The 6,762-nt window shown below is 37.0% G+C and overlaps 1 pseudogene; it reads left to right on the top strand.

Moving 5' to 3' along the window:
- Positions 1-6,039: 6,039 nt before the first annotated feature.
- Positions 6,040-6,184, top strand: LOC111825171 (annotated as a pseudogene).
- The last annotated feature ends 578 nt before the right edge of the window (positions 6,185-6,762 follow it).

Raw genomic sequence — 6,762 nt, 5'->3', positions numbered from 1 at the left:
GAGAATGAAATGACATAAAGCTTGGAGCATTATGACCATAGCATAGAATTTTATAGTGACAACTGTTGCTGCTGTAATTATTAATAATGATTTCCTTCTGTGACAAACACTAGCTTGGAACTCTTTTAAAGGTTAAAAGAAAAAGAGATTCTTTAAGAAAAACTTTATTTGAGGTCTAAAATAGTCATTCTCTCTTGTTTTTCCCTGTTGCAGTGCTTCTGATAGGTGATGTTCACACAGGTGACGTACTCCCATGGGCAGATGATGTTTCCATGGGTTATAAGTAACTACTGGCAAGCTGGTTATTTTCTCACCCTCTGCTACTCAACAAAGTGTATTGGGATATAAGTGGGATTTTATTTTTCATTTAACAACTACTGGATGAAAGCCTACTATGTCAGAGGCACTTTCCTGGTGAATGAAAAAGGAATGGATCTTACCCACATGGAACATACAAACTAGTGGGTATGAGAATTACGTGAATAACCTTGAATGTGATCTAGTTTTTAAAATGATCATTTCCAAAATGATATGTAATGACCTGGGACATCCTTCACAGCTAATTGAGACATTGTAGTCTGTAGCAACTTTAGAATTGAAATCTCCCAGTTTAAAGTATCAGGAAGGCACCCATCCCATGATATACACACAAGGGACAGCCATGTTTTATGTCAAATCCATCTAGAACACATAGACAGGAAACTAGCATGTATAATATCTACTAGGTATCAATCTAATGGGTAACCACAATGTAGATACTGTGTGGTGAGTATTAATCAAGTACTTCAGATAGCTCTGCTTCTTTCATGTCTGGCCTGAGAATGTAATTGAGAGAAACCCAACTTGATACAAGCATGCATCCTTTGATCACTTTGACTTGTGTTCCTCTCCACTCACTGCTTGCTTTGGAGGGCCTCTGATTCCACCTGGACATTGACATACCTTGCTGGGCAGCTGTATCCAAAGGTCATCTTCCTATGGGAAGCATTCTTCCCTGGTAAAAAGGGTTGTCTCTGACTATCTACTCATACATATCACTGGGGCTTTTTTCAGCAATGTGGGAGGCCATGCTTGTGACTATGATACAGAAAGCAGTACAAGGGATTCTGGAACAGTATTATAACAGCAAGAAGGGTGGCATTGTAGGAAGCTCAAGAAAAAACAGCTTAAAACTTGATAGAGTCAGAAGATGCATTTTGGGTAGAATGTAGAGTTATAGCTTGTGGATTATTTTTCTTTATGTAAATATCAGTAGAAATATTTTAATAACACAAACAAGTTAATTTGTAGCAAGTTACACACAGTTTAAGAATCTACATAAATCACCTGGCCGGTGTGGCTCAGTGGTTGTGTTGACCTATGAACCTGGAGCTCATGGTTCGATTCCTGGTCAGGGCACATGGCCAGGTTGCGGGCTCGATCCCCAGTGTGGGGCATGCAGAAGGCAGTCAATCAATGATTCTCTCTCATCATTGATGTTTTTATCTCTCTCTCCCTCACCTTTCCTCTCTAATCAATAAAAATATATTAAAAACAAAGAATCCATATAAATCATACTTTTTTTAGTTCTCAAAGAAGTGCCTCATCTTCATTCTGAAGGATGGAACTTGCAACACAACCTTCTGATTCTCAGAACCCTTTTATTGTTTATTTTGGCTCTATTATGAATTAGCTTTGATTGCATGGGCAAAAGGTAAGAACACAGGTGGTTGCACAGATATTTTCAGCTCACCATAAGGGATGAGAAAATGCCACAAACTGCACTTTCCTAGTGGCCTTTGGATTTGGTTATGTTGTTGGGAATGAAAATTTGCTCTTTAATGACAATGGAAACACAAGGAGCTACTGGAATATTAAGGAAGGCAGTGTCCCTGAGAGACAGGTAATAAGTCATTTAGTCAGCCACGTTTGAGAGCTGTCTTCTCACAAAGCATTACTCAGAGCTCTAGGGCAGGGTGGGGACAGGTTCACAGTGGCATGAATAGGCAGTTCCCTTTAGTAAATTCTCAGGTCTAATGATTTTAAAGGTGGTTCTAATTAAAGTAATGCTTAATTTGTTCACACCTAAATTATTCACAATGGTAATCTAAATTTCCCTAAATAAGCAAAATTTATAAAATAAGCAAAAATTTGAGTTTTTGAGACTTTCCTGCTCAGTGTGCCTTTAGCAATCCTGGATCCCCTCTATTTATTTCATCCCCAGATAATATTTTGATATTCCATTTCCAAGGAATTTTGATTAAAGCTGTCCTATTAAGCTAGCTTTGCTACCTATTTCTAAATGCTGAGAATCTTGAGGAAAGATGATTTAAGAGGGATGAAGGGGAGAAGACTCTAAAAAGCATTATATTGACAATATAATCATACTGTATAGTAACTATAACAGAAGAAACATTTAAATAAACCAATGTGACCACAAAAGCTAGGTTTTCAAAGGGCATACACAAAAGATGAAGACACCATGGGAGAATATGAAAGTAGCAGATATCTGTAAGATGTATTAAGAAGAACAAATTATGTCTTATTTGCTTTATATTTAAAATGGATATAATACAAGAAAAAGGAACAAGCTATGGACACATGCAAAGCTTAGATGAATTTCAAAGACATCAGGCTGAGTGAGGAAAGCCAATCTCAAAAGGTGACATACTGTATTGTTCCATTTACATGACATTCTTGAAAGGACAAAACTGTGGTGACAGAGAACAAATGCATGGTTAGCACAGGTTGAGTGAGAGGTTTGCATGTGTGACTATAAAAGGGTAGCACAGCCCTAACCGGTTTGGTTCAGTGGATAGAGTGTTGGCCTGCGGACTGAGGGTCCCAGGTTCAATTCTGGTCAAGGGCATGTACCTTGGTTTCGGGCACATCCCCATTAGGTGGTGTGCAGGAGGCAGCTGATTGATGTTTCTCTCTCATCGATGTTTCAAATTCTGTACCCCTCTTCCTTCCTCTCTGTAAAAAATCAATAAAATATATTAAAAAAATAAAGGGATAGCACAGAGAGGTTTTTGGGGTGATGGAACTGTTCTGTCTGATGTGGTGGTGGTTATGTATCTAATGTGAGTATTCACAGAACTGTACATCTAAAGATATAAAGTTAATTTTACTGCATGACAACTTAGGATATAAAATTAAAAAATAAAATTCTTTAGAGGAAAAAAGAGATATAGTGATACTAGGCTCACGGAGCAGTTGGTAAGATGAACTGAGATCATGTGATTGTGTTAGTGCAGCCCATCCAGAAATGGTGTTCAAGCAGGTAGTTGTCTTCATACTTTTCCTTTCAGCTAAGTTACCCATGAGTCTCAGGTTTCTTATTATTTTTTTAACATTGAAAAAATAAATCACACTATGAGATAGATGTATAGAAGACAGTGTGTGCATGTTGTTGTATAAGTTGGAAAATTCATTAAAGCATGTTTGGAGTTTTTTGGATAGGTTTGATGTGTAGCAGGGATTTTTATATAGCATAGAGAATACAGTAACTCTCAATAAATGATAGTCACCCGGCTAGTGTGGTTCAATGGTTGAGTGTCAACCTATGAACTAGGAGGTCACAGTTTGATTCCCAGTCAGAGCATATGCCCAGTTTGCGGGCTCAATCCCCAGATGATCAATGATTTTCTCTCATCATTGATATTTCTCTCTCTCCCTCTCCCATCCTCTCTAAATCAATAAAAAATATTTTTTCAAACTAATAAATGATAGTCAATTTGCATTTGAAGCTAATTCCAGTACTAGCCATGTTCATATCATAGCACTGTGGGAAATATATGTCAGTATGTTGTAAACTGTAAAGCATTATCTGAATATGATGCCATCTTTGTAGCTTATTTTTCTTTAAGTTGTGCAATACATACATAAAGTGAATATATTTAGTGCATCCTCTATTTAAATTCCTCACAGTGGTTTGTTGTTAAGATATTTTTCATAGTAGCATTATTTTTGTGGGAAACAAAGACCTCAAAAATATACTAGATTAAAATATTATATGTGCCTTTGGGACAAACAATTATGTGATGCTAAAATATATAAATAATAAACAACTATTTTAAGCAGAAGAAACAGCACCTCTTTGGAGGGTGTTTGCCATCTTCAATGATAAGAATTTCATTGGAAAACTTATAATGGGATTTTAGTTTGTAAGATTGTGACATGCTTCTCTTCTGACCATTCCTTGATTTCTTTTTTCACTGTTGGATGAAATAAATGACCCTAACCCTGAGGAGGGGTAATCCATCCTTTTCTTGAATTATAGCAATGTCTGTTTGAAAGCCAAGGTTTAAAAATATTCTTTTAGACTACCATACTTAGTGAAAAAAATGTAAACAAAAAACAAGGGTCTTCTTTTTAAAAAAATGTAGTCTGTATTTCTTCATTGCAACAGAAAAAAATCAAGCTATATTTTCAGAAGCACAGCAGAGAGATTTCTGTGAGAGCTGGCAAATGCATCAAGGCATTGTTTGTAGATATTATTTTTGATGGGTTTGATATACAGCATAGTTTTCTGAGCCAATGGAATATTGTCTTCTTACAAATCTCATCAGGCCAGCAGTGCTGCTGCTGTGGGCTGGCTTATCAGCTGCAGCCAGAGTCGCCGCACTTGCATGCACCTTCATAGCCTGAGAGGAAAATAAATTGTACCCATGCAGTTAATAAGAAAGAATTATTGTGGGTAAGATGCATGACATTATGAGTGAGCATCGTGTTTTACAGACTAAATGTTGATTTGCCGAAGGGGGGAAAGACTTCCTATACATGAAATGAAAATTTTATTTTAAAATTGTCATTTAAAGAGTATTGGCTGGTTTCCCAGTTCAAGAACTGAATATTTTCCATTTTAGGGGTAGTACTGAAGAGGTAATTCCCATTTTCTGTGATTTGCTAGTGCATATTTTTATTTATTCCAGCTGTTTAGTAAAACATCTGTTTTTGCTCATTGAAGAAGATAGACAGTACCTACTATAGAGTATATGTTTTAAGGAACCAAACAGGAGCATAGTCTCTAATAGCATGACTGAAGTGCTTATGAGGAGTCTAAGGTCCTTTTTTCAATTGTTTGGGTCAGCATTTCTAATACCAAAGAATATGTACATAAAGAACATGATTAGTTAAATTTAATAGGTGGTAACTATTGATATAAAGTATGATATTTGCTAAAAAGAGAAGTGAAGTCTTAGTCCTCCTATCCTAATTAGTCAGGCACCAGAAGTTTGTTAATACTTGATCACAAAGAGGTGAAACAACTTTTGTAAGGCATTGAACTATTTCTTGAAGGAACTGGATTTCAAACAGAGCTGTCTAGTTCTAATCAGAAAATGTGTATTTTGAGTTAATTTTGCTTACGCTGTATTTAGAAATACAAGAAACAAAATATCTGGTAAGATAACATTATTTGCTGTAGCAAATCAGTGCCAAATTTTTAGTTGCTTGATTCAGTAAGAATACATTTATTTCTTATTAAGAACTCACTGTGAATCTTCTTTGTCTATAAGCAGCTTTCTTCTACCTGGTGATTCAGGGACTTATGACCCTTTGATTTGTGGCTCAACTATCCATTAGGGCCTCAAAGTCCTTAACATTTATCAGGCAGATGGGGAGAGACATACTAGAGAAGAAACATCTGATTTGTTACAATCCCAACCTGGAAGAGACACACACCATTTTTGCTGATAATCTATTGGTGACAATGAGTCAACACACCAGAATATAAGAGAGGCTGAGTGTGGTAGGCAGAATTTTTGGATGGCTTACCAAAGATGTATCACTCTATGGAACCTGTGAATACAAAGTGACATCACTCCCGTGATTATGTTATGCTAAATGTCACAGTAGACCTTAAGGTAGAAATGATCTGGGTGGTTCTGATCTAACACATGAACACTTAAAAGCAGAGTGTTTTCTCCAGCTAATGATTGAAGAGGAAGTCAGAGAGATTCGAAGCACAACGGCTTAGGAGGGGAATATGACATCTGGTTCACTTGCATATGGGGTCACCCGAGAAGGAACGATGGCAGCTTCTAAAAGCTGAGAGATACCCCCTGGCAATGGGCAAGGAGACACCTGATTGGTGGTGTTACTCTTGTATCAGTCAGGGGCAAAGCAGATGTACAGTCCTTAGTTCATCCTAGCTTGATGCCTGTGTCGGTGGCCAGAGCTGTTTCATGCCTGAGGCACATAAAAAAAAAATAAAAGCTGAGAGAGACTTCAGCTGGCAGACAGTGAAATGGAACCTCCTTCCTACCACTTTTGGAACTGGATTCTGCCAACAGCCTGAATGAACTTGGAAGGAGATTTCTCACCAGAGCCTCTGCTTAAACTTTGAGAAATCCTAAGTAGAAAACCCAGACTTCTGATCTGATCTACCGAACTGTGAGCTAATAAATGGATGTTATTTTAAGCCACTAAATTTGTTATTTAGCAATAGAAAACTGATCTACTTTGAAAGGTAGACCCTGGTTAGGTAGCTGCCTCCCAGTAATAGATTCATACTATAAAATATATGCACAAGTATTTGATGAGCCCTAGTAATCTTGGGGTAGGGAAAACATAACATTGACATCAAGGCATTCACTAAATTTAAAAAGGTGTGCAATTTCTGAGACTTAAAATTTGGAAAAATTAACTAGAAAATAGGGAATATATAATTGCAGTGCTTGGTATTAGTGAACTGAAATGGACAAGAATGGGACATTTTCAGTTAGGCAATTACAGAGTATTCTACTCTGAACATGACAAACTTAGACAAAACAGAGTGGC

Source organism: Myotis lucifugus, unplaced genomic scaffold, assembly GCF_000147115.1.
Source record: "Myotis lucifugus unplaced genomic scaffold, Myoluc2.0 scaffold_15, whole genome shotgun sequence".
NCBI classification, from domain to species: Eukaryota; Metazoa; Chordata; class Mammalia; order Chiroptera; family Vespertilionidae; genus Myotis; species Myotis lucifugus.
This window is presented reverse-complemented; position numbering and strand designations above follow the sequence as displayed.